The 13,440-nt window shown below is 51.0% G+C and overlaps 1 long non-coding RNA gene across 2 annotated transcripts in view; it reads right to left on the reverse strand.

Annotated features, from left to right (window-relative positions):
- Positions 1-13,440, reverse strand: part of LOC121155512 — a 65,429-nt gene that overhangs the window by 46,910 nt on the left and 5,079 nt on the right. For both annotated transcript variants that reach the window (XR_005883676.1, XR_005883677.1), the window contains exons 2-3: positions 1,888-1,967; positions 258-354 (exon numbers count right to left, since the gene is read on the reverse strand). This is a non-coding gene — a long non-coding RNA (uncharacterized LOC121155512). The remainder of the gene's footprint in view (positions 1-257; positions 355-1,887; positions 1,968-13,440) is intronic.

The raw sequence follows: 13,440 nt of genomic DNA on the forward strand, positions 1-13,440 counted from the left end.
AAAATAATGATGAAAGAAGACACGAAAACGTGGAACCGTCTCCTGTGTTCGCAGATTTCAAGGATTAATATCATTGAAATGTCTGTACTATCCAAAGCAACTTACAGATTCATGCAATCCTGATGAGAATATCAAGGACATTTGTCTTGGATCTAGCAAAAAAATTTAAAACACAAGAGACCCCAAATAGCTAAAATAATCTTAAACAATAAGGGATCAAAGCTGGAGGCATCACAATATTGTATTTTAAGACATACCTCAGGGTAGTTATAATCCAAGCAGCCTGGCACTGGCATAGCTATGGATACACATCCGACAGGTCAGGTGGGAAAGCCCAGAAGTTAGTCCACGCATCTACAACAAACAAAGGAGCTAACATCAGTCTCTGGGCAAGGGACTGCTTCAGCAAATGGTGTGAAAATTAGATTTCCACGTGCAGAAGTAGGAAACAAGACCCCACCTCATATTCTATACAAATTTCAATCCTCCATGGAGGCACGAAACCATTACATTACTAGAGGGAAACACTGGGAATGTCTGCAAGACACCGGCCTGGGCTAAGGCTTCTTGGGGCACAAGCAGCAAAGGCCCTGCAGCTGCATGGGCAGCGGAGGTGGCTCCTGGCTTCTGCCTTTGGATCAGCTCAGCTGGGCCATTGTGGCCACTTGAGAAGTGAACCTGTGGATGGAAGATCTTTCTCTCTGTAAGTCAGACTTTCTAATAGGATAAATACATCTATTTTTTAAATGGGCAAAGACCAGGATCAAAACAGGTACAAGAGGGAACAGCAGGATCACTAGTCATCAGGGAACTGCAAATGAAAACCACAGCGAGGTTTCACATCACCCTCGTTAAAATGGCCAACACCTGAACATCAAAAACAACAAATGCTGGCAAGGATGCGGAGAGAAAAGGTTCCCTAAGCCACTGTTGTTGGGAAGGTCAACCAGTGCTGCAACCATGGGGGAGAGTAAGAGACTCCTCAGAGGCCCGAAAACAGACTCAAGAAGACTCAGCCACCCCGCTGCTGGAATCTACCGAGGGAAATGAAATGAAATGAGCATATGAGAGTCGTCTATATCCTGTGCTTGCAGTCCTTCAGTTCACAATGGCTGAGATAGGAAACCAACCCAGACGTCCACCAACTGGTGACTGGAGAAAGAAAGCATGGCATGCATGCGCTAAGGAATGTTACTCAGCCATCAAAGAGAATGAAATCTTGTCTTGCAACAAAATGGACGCAATGGGGAGCCAGTATGATTAGTAAGATCAGCCAGTCTCCACAAGACAAACGTCATCTGTTCTCTGTGCTTTGTGACGATTAGTATATACAGCTCAAAAAGGTCGTGACGTGCAGACGCGAGACCGTCGTCCTGAGACTTTTGTTCCTATTTCTGTTGAACAGTGAACTTTCGCTTCCACTTGTGAACTTTGCATTTAGTGGAGCATTAAGCCTGTGACTGTAAAGCAAATTAAAAGTATGTTATCACAAAAACAAAAAGAAAATAAAGAACGTAAGGAGGAGGGAAGGGAGGCAGGATGTATCATTATGTGATTAAAACTACATATGAAACACATGAATTTGTTCTAATACAAATTTCAAAAAAATAAAAAAACAACAAGCTCAAGGCATCAAGATGTTGCCAGAAACAAGACACAGAGCAGCCATTCTCCCTCTCCACATCCTCTCTGACCCCGGACGGGCACCCTGCTTCCGCCTCTGGTGCCCGCCCGCCCAGGGGCAGCAGGAAGAGCCAGGGCACAGTCTCCTGAGGGAGGTCACCGATGCTCAGGGCCACCACATTCCAACTGGGGTGGAGAGCGGGGTGTTGGCAGGGTTTACGTCTCTGCCCGCCCCAGCTGGAGATGCCTGTGTCTGCCACACACCTGGCACGCAGCCTCAAACTTCCGCCTGTTCTTTTCTGTTTATGTCCACAGCACACAGACACAGAAAGATCTGGAAGACACTAGAAAGTAAACAGAGAGGAGCAGGTTGGTGTTCAGGACAATAAGTTTTTACTCTTTGGGATTCTAGATTGTTTAAAGCTTTAGGGGCCAGTGTTGTGGTGCAACAGGTTAAGCCGCCATCTGTGATGCCGAAATTCTATTTGGGCACAAGTTTGAGTCTCAACAGCTTCACTTTCAATCCAGCTCTCTGCTAATGGCCTGGGAAAAACTGTGACAGGCGGTCCCTGAAGGAGATCACAGACTCTGTTTTTGTTGTAGGAGGGCAGGCGTGGGCCTCTGCCACGCCTTGGGAGACTATCATTTCTGTGTTGCTCATGGAGACGTCAGCAGGAGTGAGGCCTCAGAAAGGCCCCACAAGGGAACAAGCTCAGTGAACAGGACACGGTGCTCCTGCTAGAGCTGGAACGTCACAAAGTGTACAGCTTGGCAGGCTGAAGGGTGAGTCCAGGCAGGGCCCTCTGCCGGGCCCAGGCAAGAGGAGGGCCGCAGCCATGCGCCAGTGCAGCTGCTGACCCACAGCAAGCAGGAGGAGCCACTGCAGAGATGAAGCCAGAGGCCAGGGCAGCCCCTTCCCCTTGTGCCAGGCCCATCCTTAAGGGCCCCACAGGGAATGAGGCGTGACAGCATCTGCTCGTGGAGGCGAAGAGGGCGCTGAGGTTCCACGTGAGGATGCATACGCGTGTAAACATTGGTGCGTGTATCTGTGTGTGTGTTGTATGGGTGTATGTGTGTGGATGTAGGCGGGCACAGTCTGCAGACTGATGGGTTAACAGGGTTCGCAGGGCACTGCGGGGATGGAGACTAGAGAACAATCTGCAGGCCCCGCACCACGGCGAGCAGTAGGCACCCGGGGCCAGCCCTCCTCTCAAGCATGCCTGTCCTGCCTGTCTAGTCTCGTAGGCCCCACAGGTCCAATTAGCACTTTCATGCAGACAATTCCCAAAGTGTCTCCAGAGCGAGTCACATGCCTCTTCTTGAATCCCTGTTGTTGACCTGCCCTGCTACAATAAAAACAGAGCCCGTGACCTCTCATCATCCTGCTCATGGCACCACCATCACAGCCAGCTGGGTACGGTGCAGTTGAACAGCTGCTCAGATCCGCCCACTCTCCCTTGTCCACCTCCCTGCCTTTCATCTGAGCCAGGCCTGTCTGGCCCCAGCAACTGCTCACCTCCACCGCTGCAACAGCGTCCCTCCCAGGAACAACTGGGATTCATTTCGCAGTGCCAGAAAGCAGATTCAGTCCTCGACACAGACTTACTGAACAGCTGCCTCTGTCCCAGGTGCAGCTCTAGGCCTAATGAATCGAGAGCAAATGAGACCAGGCCCTTGTGCTGGTGTGATGACCATCAGCACCCAGGAATGTGGATGCTCTGGGTACCTGCACCACAGGTGTGAGGGGCAGCTCTGGCGGGAATGGCCAGTGGAGACCCCTCTGTTGAAGGGATGCTGGGCTGAAACCCCTGTTTTACCCCTTCAGGGAGAAGAGGGGAGAGAGGGAGGAGCATGGAGGGAGCTGGCACAGCTGTGTGGGAGGTGGCACTCAACATCAGCGAGAAGGCGATCCACCTGGGGCTTGCAAGTGGCTCTGCCCAGGCCTCATTCAGGGCCAGAGTGCAGAATGACTTAGAGGGCACAGGTGCAAAGAGAACCTCTGCAGCTCCAGCAGCGTGACCAGGAAGGCTCTGGAATGCAGAGCTGAGGGTCGCTGCCGAGGGTCCCTGCCGAGGGGTTTTGTGAGCAGGAGGCGTGGAGTGCAGGACACGGATGGTGAGCTTCAAGATGCCATTAGACATCTGTGGTAGGCTGATGTTTTCAGCACATCTTGCAATGTTTATTTGTAACTTTCTCTTTGAAGAAGATTCCACATGTACTCCCAAGAAGAAAGGAAGATTGAGTGGACTGAGCGTGCGCATCTCCCACCGTGAGTGGCCTCGCCCATCTCAGTCCCCACCCAGCAGGTGTCCAGGCATCCTGGTGTTTTATCCATACCTGCTTTGTATCTAACCCATGGGTGTCCTTCAATATTTCCATAGCACCAGTATCATTTCTCTGTAGCATCAATCAGTCATTGTTTAAATGTCCCCAATAGCTGGAATAGAACAGAATCCAGAAATAAACCCTTTGATATTTGGTCAAAGGATTCTTGAGAAGGATGCCAAGAGGGTTCAGTAGGGAAAGGACCATCTTAGAAACCTGGATTGTCCAGACGCAGAAGAATGAGGTCAAATACTTGCATAATGCCCTATCTGAAAAGCATCTCAAAATAAACCAAAGCCTAAACTGTAGCGCTAACCCTGCAGAAGGAAGTCTTGGCGGAGAGCAGAGGACAGTCTCTTGACATTGGGTTTGGAAACGATTTTTTTTTTTTTTAGGATTTATTTATTTTATTACAAAGTCAGATATACAGAGAGGAGAAGAGACAGAAAGGAAGATCTTCCGTCCGATGATTCACTCCCCAAGTGAGCGCAATGGCTGGGGCTGTGCCAATCCGAAGCTGGGAACCAGGAACCTCTTCCAGGTCTCCCATGTGGGTGCAAGGTCCCAAGGCTTTGGACCATTCTCAACTGCTTTCCCAGGTCACAAGCAGGGAGCTGGATTGGAAGTGGAGCTGCTGGGATTAGAACCGGCGCCCATATGGGATCCTGGCGCGTTCAAGGCCACTAGGCCACGCTGCCAGGCCCTGGAAACGATTCTTATGTAACAGTGCTGGGACACGTCGGGCGGACAGCAAGCCTGCTCCCCCACGCTGTGCGGCATGGACACGAGCAAGGACATCACTTGTAACACTAAAACGCGCCTGAAATTCATCTTACCAAAACGGAGAGATAAGGGCTGAACAAAGGACAGGGCTCACACACTGTGCCCTGCCCATGTCACACCTCAATGGGCACTGCCAACAGCGCCGGCCTGGGGCCAGGGCCCAGCGTGCCAAGGCGTGGTCCTGGGTGGACGTGGCGGGGAGAGGACTGCCATACCTCCCCCACAGGATGCAGGAGCGGCCCCCGGGCCTGGGCGGAGACAAGTCTTCCCCCGGAGGGGAGGACGAGCTGTGCGGAGAGCAGGGTCCTGGCAGCGCTCGGCCAGTCCCGCGGCCTTCCCCTGCGCCTGCGCGCCTCCGCCGGCAGGGGGCGCCCGCCGCTCCTCAGCCGGCCTCCTCGCAGAGCTTGCGTTCAGGCTCGCCCGCCGGCCAAGGTGGCCAGTGTCTGCGTCCACGCCACTGTGGACAACACGGTCTGAGTGTCTCCCGGCGGCCCGCAGGACTGCAGAGGAGACCCCTGGCGAAGACAGCGCGAGCTGCAGCGTGCGGCACGGCTGCACCTGCTCCGGAGCAGTGCCCGGCCGCCATCTGGGGCCCCGCAGACCTGGGCAGCAGCGCTGACCCACCGCGCCGACATGACCCTCGGGAATACCCACGGTCTTGCTTAGAGAAGATTCAAAGGGCATGGCTTGACAAAGAGGCATGCAGGGGTGTGGTGGCCTAGCGGCTAAAGTCCTCACCTTGAACTTGCACCAGTATCCCATATGGGCACCGGTTCTAGTCCCGGCTGCTCCCCTTCCCATCCAGCTCCCTGCTTGTGGCCTGGGAAAGCAGTGGAGGACGGCCCAAAGCCTTGGGACCCTGCACCCGCGTGGGAGACCTGGAAGAAGTTCATGGCTCCTGGCTTCGGATTGGCATAGCACCGGCCATTGCGCTCACTTAGGGAGTGAATCATCGGAGGAAGATCTTGCTCTCTGTCTCTCCTCCTCTCTGTGTATCTGACTTTCCAATAAATAAATACTTTAAAGACACACACACACACACACACACGGGAGAGTTTTCCTGCGTTAATAGTGTTGTCCTTCCTGTTATTGCCAGGGAGCTCCTACCTAGCTAGGAAGCGTCTAATTGCAGATTTAAATATGCTTCTTTTACTAAACCAGTTGGCCTCCCTATGCAGTCAGACAAGATGTATAACCATCTACAAAGTGTCACCAGCTCATCTTAAAGCAGCACACTGACCCAGGATCAACTTGGAAACATAGCATCTGCAGGGAACTGGATGGGAAGTGGAGCTGCCAGGATTAGAAACGGTGCCCATATGGGATCCAGGCGCGTTCAAGCTGAGGACTTTAGCCGCTAGGCCACACTGCTGGGCCCTGCATATTCTTTTTTTTAAAGGTTTGTTTTTTTTTTGGTAGGGGCCCAGTGCGGTAGTCTAGCGGCTGAATCCTCACCTTGCATGCACCAGGATCACATACAGGTTGGTTCATGCCTCAACTCCCTGTTTGTGGCCTGGGAAAGCAGTGGAGGTTGTCCCAAAGCCTTGAGACCCTGCACCCGTGTGAGAGACCTGGAAGAAGCTCCTGGCTCCCGATGGGCTCAGCTATCCAGCCGTAGTGGGCACTTGGAGAGTGAACAAGCAGATGGAAGAGCTTTCTCTCTCTCTCTCCTTCTCTCTGTATAGGTGCCTCTCTAATAAAAATAAATACATCTTTTTAACAAATTTTTTTTTTTACCAAAGCTGGCACAATGGCTCAGCTGGCTAATTCTGCATCACCAATGCCTACAACCCATACGGGCACCGGTTCGCATCCCAGATGCCCCAGTTCCCATCCAGCTCGCTGCTTGTGGCCTGGGAAAGCAGTCGAGGACGGCTGAAAGCCTTGGGTGCAGGCTCCCTGTCTGTCCTTCTCTGTAAACCGCCTTTCTAATAAAAGTAAATAAATCTTTTTTAAAGAAGAACTGTTTCATAATTTTGTTGGGAAAGCAGAGTGGAAGGGGTGAGACAGTCTTCCCTTCTGGCCTGCTGCCCAGGTGGGTAGGATTGGCCCGGGATGGGTTCAGGAGCCAGGAACTCTGTCTGTCTCCACATGGGTGGCAAGGACTCACGTACGTACACCCTCCTCCTCCCTTGCATTTCGGGCTGGGTGAGAAGGAAGCTAAATTGGGTAGCAGAGCAGCTGGGATCAGAACTGGCATCCCAATGTGGGATTTGGGTATCACAAGTGCAAGCCTTGTGAGGAAAGCCAAGCAGACTGGACCACCTTGGTGCTGTCACCTGGAGCGCCAGGGAAATTAGTGCACTCTGAATCCCAAAGACAGGGATGGGGAGAAGCACTAAACCACCATGCTTCGCAAGGCTGAGACACTCCCAGGAAGATAAAGTCATCCCTGACATCCAGTCAGTGCACTGTGTAGGGCAGCTAAAACTATGGGATTCTCATTTGTTGGTCCTCCACATCCAGCCAAGAGGCTAGTTTACACTGTGAGGATTGAATGCTGTTCTGAACCCTGTAGAGACACACAGAAAGTGTTAATAGAGGTCATTCTAATGGAGTGTGTATGTGGGAGCCAGGTACTAAAGCAGCTGTTGCAAAAAGGGCCCAGAGCAGCAGAGACCAGCAAGCAGGACCCGCACACACCTGCAAGTGCTGGCCTCTCCCCTTCCTATCACCATGGCCACTTCCTCACTGGCCTCCAGACCTCCCTTCCTGTCACCATGGCCACTTCCTCACTGGCCTCCAGACCTCCCTTCCCACCGCACAAAAAGTGCCTAAAATGTTCTCTTCAAGTCGGCGGCAAACTGCGGAGCGGCATGGTTGATTTGCTGCTGGAGATCTCACTCTTAAATTAAAAATTATTTTAAAATTCTATTTGAAATGCAGTTACAGAGGAGGAGAGGGAAAGAGCTGTCTGCCACTGCTGGCTTGCTGTCTGAATGGCTGCAGAAGACAGGAGCCTCAGCTGGGTCTCCCCGAGGGCAGCAGGTTATCAGCGGGATGCAGGCATCCCATGTGGGTATCGTTTCCATTCCTGATGCTCCACTTCTGACCCACTTCCCTGCTGATTCACCTGGGAAAGCATCGGGGATGGCTCAAGTACTTGGTCTCCTGCACCCACAGGGGACACCCAGAAGCTCTTGGTCTTGGCCAGCATGAATGGAAGATCTGTTTGCTTCTCTTTCAAAGAATAAAGCAGGGGCCCGGCGCGGTGGCACAGTGGTTAAGGTCCTCACCTTGCACGCCCAGGATCCCATATGGGCGCCGGTTCTAATCCCGGCAGCCCCGCTTCCCATCCAGCTCCCTGCCTGTGGCCTGGGAAAGCAGTTGAGGACGGCCCAAAGCTTTGGGACCCTGCACCCGCGTGGGAAACCCAGAAGAGGCTCCTGGCTTCGGATCGGCATAGCATCGGCCGTTGCGCTCACTTGGGGAGTGAATCATCGGACGGAAGATCTTCCTCTGTCTCTCCTCTCTGTATATCTGCCTTTCCAATGAAAAAATAATAAAAATAAATCTTAAAAAAAATAAATCAGTAAATCTTTAAAATAAACTGTTAATGGAGCTAGTGATGCTCAGAACTCCTAGTTTTAGACAATTCTTATATTTTTACTTCTGCCAAAATAACTATAAATTACAATAGCTACAAAGGAAAGTGTTCAAGCTCTAGGAAAGAGATATGCTGACTCGATGCAAGGAGCATTGGAGCACACTCGAGCTGCTTCGCTACACGCCCTTAACTGCAACAAATGACCAGGCTGGGAAGGTTACTTCATGGGTCAGGTCTTAGGGAAGAGTCATCTGTCTTCACATAAAACCACTGTGACTTTTAAAAAAAAATATTTTTAATGGAAAGTCAGAAATACAGAGGAGGAGGAGACAGAGAGGAAGATCTGTCCACTGATCCACTCCCCAAGTGGCCACAATGGCTGGAGCTGAGCAGATCCAAAACCAGGAGCCTCGAGCCTCTTCACAGTCCCCCATGTGGGTGCAGGGTCCCACGGTTTTGGGCCATCCTTAACTGCTTTCCCAGGTCATAACTGGAGAGCTGGATGGGAAGTGAGGTCACCAGGACCAGAACAGGCACCCCTGTGGGATCCTGGCATGTGCAAGGTGAATGCTTTAGCCACTAGACTACCGCACTGGGCCCACTACTCTGGTGGCTTTTTTTTTTTTTTTTTGAGCTGATCCGTGTACCCACATGTGTTTGAGACATGGAGGGATGGCCCAGGGCGGGATCCCCAGGGAGTGGTCAGCAGGACCACAGCCCAGGGCTGCTTCTCCCTGCCACTCAGATGCCAGAACGGGCTCCAGGCATGCTCAGAGCCAACTCCGACTCAGTTCTCAACCACAAGTTTTCTCTGTTTCTCATGGTGCATATCTGTGCCACGTGTGAAGCGCATCCGGCCTTTCTCCGAATCTTACAAAAACACGAGTGACGGTGTTGGCAGTAACGTAACAGCTCTTGAGTTTGTCACGAACAGACACACTTCCTTCCAGGGTTCGCCTTAAGCTTCTGTAAATCCAAAGACGGGGTGAAGGCCCCTGGTCACAACGCTGAAATACTGCAGCAGTCAGGATCAGCTGCAGAATGGAATGAATGATATAAAAAATGGATATCATTCTAGAATGGAATTAAAACAACTTTCTGGTTACTCAGCTCCTACAGGTAAGAAAAAAAAATAGAATAGAATGACTATACATCTTCAGGGGCATCAGCTATTTCATACTGTCCTAATTTTTAATTTTTGTAAGTGTACACACAGACTTTTTTTTTCACATTTATTGTATCTATTTGGAGTTGCAGAGAAAGGTCTTCCATTTACTCCCAATGGCCACAAAAGCTGGGGTTGGGCCGGGCTGAAGCCAGGAGCCAGGGGCTTCCTCCAGGTCTTTCACACGTGTTCAGAGGCACAACCGTACACCCTGGTCTGCTGCTTTCCCAGGGACATTAGCAGGGAGCTGGATGCAAGTGATGCAGATTCGCTCTGTGACTTCCTGAGGGTGGCGGGCACAGTGACTGCATCCATGGACAAATCTGTGAGGCTACAGGACAGAGCCAGCATGCCAGGGTCCTGTGTGCTGTGCAAGGTGCTCATCTGTCAAGAGGAATCCTATTGTGGTGACCTGTGACTGCCTATGAGACAAGCATGTGTTCTCACAGTACATATGTGTACGCAAGAATGTCCTCAGGACACACACAACAGGGTGACGGCAAGGCTGCTGCCAGGGACAGGGCAGGGAGCCAGTGATCCTTAAGCTATCTGAGTGCTAACTTTTTACAGGAGGAATATCTGCCAAACTAAGACAATGGCAAAGAATGAGAATCAGAGCCCCGTAATTCAAGAGGAGGTCGCAGATGCGTCTCCCTCCCTGAGCACAAGGTGTCCTGGTCTGCTTTTTATCCACATGAATTCCCTGTCCTCCGGACGTGACCCAGCAGGCCCTACAAGGTTCCAATCACCTGACTCAAGGAGTCATTTGCCTCTCCAAAAGGTAAGAACCTTGATGGCCAGCGTTATCCTGGGGTGATCTGTGTAGGGGAATTCAGGTTTGGGCAGAATGTAACTGCTAGTCATAGAGCCCCAGACCTACTGGCACCCTTCTGGCCATCATAAATCCCCTAAGGAGCATCCCTGACCAATCAAAGGAACGTCACCAGCTCCACTGACCAACCAGGACTCTCTCGGCCCTGATTTCAATGAAGAACCTGTATTCCTAACTTCTGTGGGAGCTGGGGAATTAGCAACAGCTGCTCAGCTCTTTGCAACAAATACCCACTTCCTCCCCCTCATGTCAGTGACTGGCTTTCTCCATGTGGGCAAGCAGGCCCAGTCTGGGGGGTTACACAATGCCTCCAACCAGTTTGGGGTATTGTTTGCTCAGAATTGAGACCACTGCTAGGTCTCACCTGCCGGGTCATCAGGAACAAATATTTCACTTCCTCTTGACCCTTGCTTTCCCATTCAATTTTTTTAAGGTTGGTTTATTTACTTGAAAGGCACTAGAGCTTTATACCTCCAATGACAGGGCTGGACCCGGAGTCAGGAGTGCTATCCTGTTCTCCCACATGGTGGCAGGGACTCCTTTGGGCCATCACCTGCCACCCTCACAAGTGCTTACACATGAAGTTCACCGGGAACAGAACAGTCAGAACTTGAACCAGTGTTCCAACATGGGATGCCCACACTGAAGTTAGCAGCTTAACCCATTACACAACTCTGGCCCTAGTTTTCCTGCTTATGAAACATGCCATTAGGACTGGCTGATCCCCAAGCCCTACATTGCCCTTCACTCTCACAGTGGCCATGATGCATGAACTTGGGTCCACGTTCCCTTGGGCCCCTTCGCTCTCACGGTGGCCATGACATGTGAACTTGGGTCCACGTTCCCTTGGGCCCCTTCACTCTCACGGTGGCCATGATGTGGACTGTGCTTCATCTTCAGGACTCTACTGTTAGACGGGTTACCTCCCCGCTACAGCTGTTGGAAGAAATCCTTCAGGAGCTGGCTGCCAAATGCTGAGAGCCCCTCCACACCCCTGACTGGAGCACAGCAGTCCTGAACTCGTGAAGCAGAAAGGCTGTTCCCTTTTCCACATCAGACCAGCTGACATGTCCGAGGTGTGGTCTCCGGCAATCAAGGCAACAACCAGGCGAATCTCACCTCGCACAAGGGTGCACCTGCTCCACTGTTGGGGTTTCATCTTCAGCAGCGTCACGTGAGCCTCCTCAGAATGAATCTTCCTCCATCCCTTGACTCCTGATTCCTTTCAGCCATCAAGCCCATCAGCTTCTCCTAAAGCAGCAATGAACTCACCATTCTATGCTCGCTTCACCAGAAATTGGACATTTGTTTTTGTCGTAGTTTTAACAGAATTCACGCTGCTCTGATAGGGACATGCTGTCTTTAGTAACTTGCAAGAGATGCTGTTCTGACATGCTACCAAAAGCTAGGATGAGTTTCTTTAGGTGCCTTTTTTTTTTTTAAATTGGAAAGGCAGATCAGATTTACAGAGAGGACAAAGATCTTCCATCAGCTGACTCCCCAAGTGGCCACAATGGCCAGACTGATCTGAAGCCAGGAGCTTTTTCCGTGTCTCCCACATGGATGCAGGGCCCCAAGCAGGGAATTGGATGGGAAGTGGAGCAGCCGGGACTTGAACTAGTGTTCATATGGGATCCTGGCATATGCAAGGCGAGGATTAAGCTATTGAGCCATTGCACCAGGCCCATTTGCCAAAATTTTTGAAATCCATACACTGCATTTTAAAAAAAGATTTATTTAAAAAATGTTTTTATTGTAAAGTCAGACTTGCTGAGAGAAGGCAAGACAGAAAGATCTTCCATTTGCTGGTTCAGTCCCTAAGGGTCACAACAGCTGGAGCTGAGCTGATCCAAAGCCAGGAGCCAGGGTCCCAAGGCTTTGGGCTGTCCTCAACTGCTTTCCCAGGCCACAAGCAGGGATGGGAAGTGGTGCAGGTGGGACATGAGTTGGCGCCCAGAAAAGATCCTGGGCATGCAAGGTGAGAACCTTAGCCACTACAGCACTGGGTCCCATACATTCTGTATTCATCAGGTGCATTTAATTGCTGTTTTAAGAACCCGACTTGTCAATCGTGTAGCAAAGTAGAGGCACAGTGGTCAAGTTGGTTAAACCATCTCCTACAATGGTGGCCTCCACGCGAGTCCTGGTAAAAAGTAGAAGATGGCCCAAGGTGCGTTTGGGTTCCTGCCACCTACATGGGAGCTATGAAAGAAATTCCTGGCTTCACCCCGCCCCAGGCCTGGCTGTTGCAGCCATCCGGGAGTGACCCAGCATATATGATTTTTAACTATAACTCTATTATTTTTTTGAAAAAAGATTTTTATTTATTTGAAAAAGTTATATAGATAGAAGTCTTCCATCCATTGGCTCATTCCTCAAATGGCTACAACAGCCAGGGTTGCACCAGGCTGAAGCCAGGAGCCTTATCTGGGTCTCCCATGTGGCTACAGAGGAGCCAAGCCTGTCTTAAATCTTCTTAAGGAAACATGTTAGTCTGAGATAAATGCTAACAGTTCTGACTGAGCAGGAGCAGGGGCTCGGAGCAGGCACTTGCTCTGGCTTGCAGGCATCACAAGTGGCGCTGTACCACACTACTATCCCAAGTTGACTCATCCTTAACTACCTAGATTCACACACTTCATATTCTACCAATTATCTTTCTGCTCTTTCCTGAATTTCAAGTTGGACCTTTTCCTTTCTTGTAATACTAGTTGGGGGAGTTAATTCTGAGTGGTTTTTGGCATCCCGGTCTGACCCCAGCTCCCTGCCCATGCAGACCCCGGAGCCAGCTGTGACAGCTCGAGCCACTGGGCTCCTGCTGCCCTCGGAGGCCCCAGCTCAGGCCCAGCTGTTACAGGGCTTTTGGAGGATTACTCAGCCAACAGGAACTCTGCTCCCCAGAGGCTCCAGCAAAGAACGCCAGGCTACCTGATAAAACTGCCCTCACCCCTTTTTCTCGGCACAGTCCTGTCATAGCTGGATTTCAGGGTAGTTACATTCTGTAAAAAGAACTTCTGAAGTTTGTGATTCTGCTATCTTATTGTTCACAAGAGCTACAACAGCATTCTAAGCTCTGGGTACAGCCCTTGCTTCCCTGTTAAGGCAAGGAGGGAGGTCACTGCATCCCTTCCGTTGTAAGCACACGATCATTCCGCCTATTTCCTA

This window comes from Ochotona curzoniae, unplaced genomic scaffold, assembly GCF_017591425.1.
Source record: "Ochotona curzoniae isolate NIBS_2020 unplaced genomic scaffold, NIBS_Ocur_1.0 contig_2927, whole genome shotgun sequence".
Taxonomy (NCBI): Eukaryota; Metazoa; Chordata; class Mammalia; order Lagomorpha; family Ochotonidae; genus Ochotona; species Ochotona curzoniae.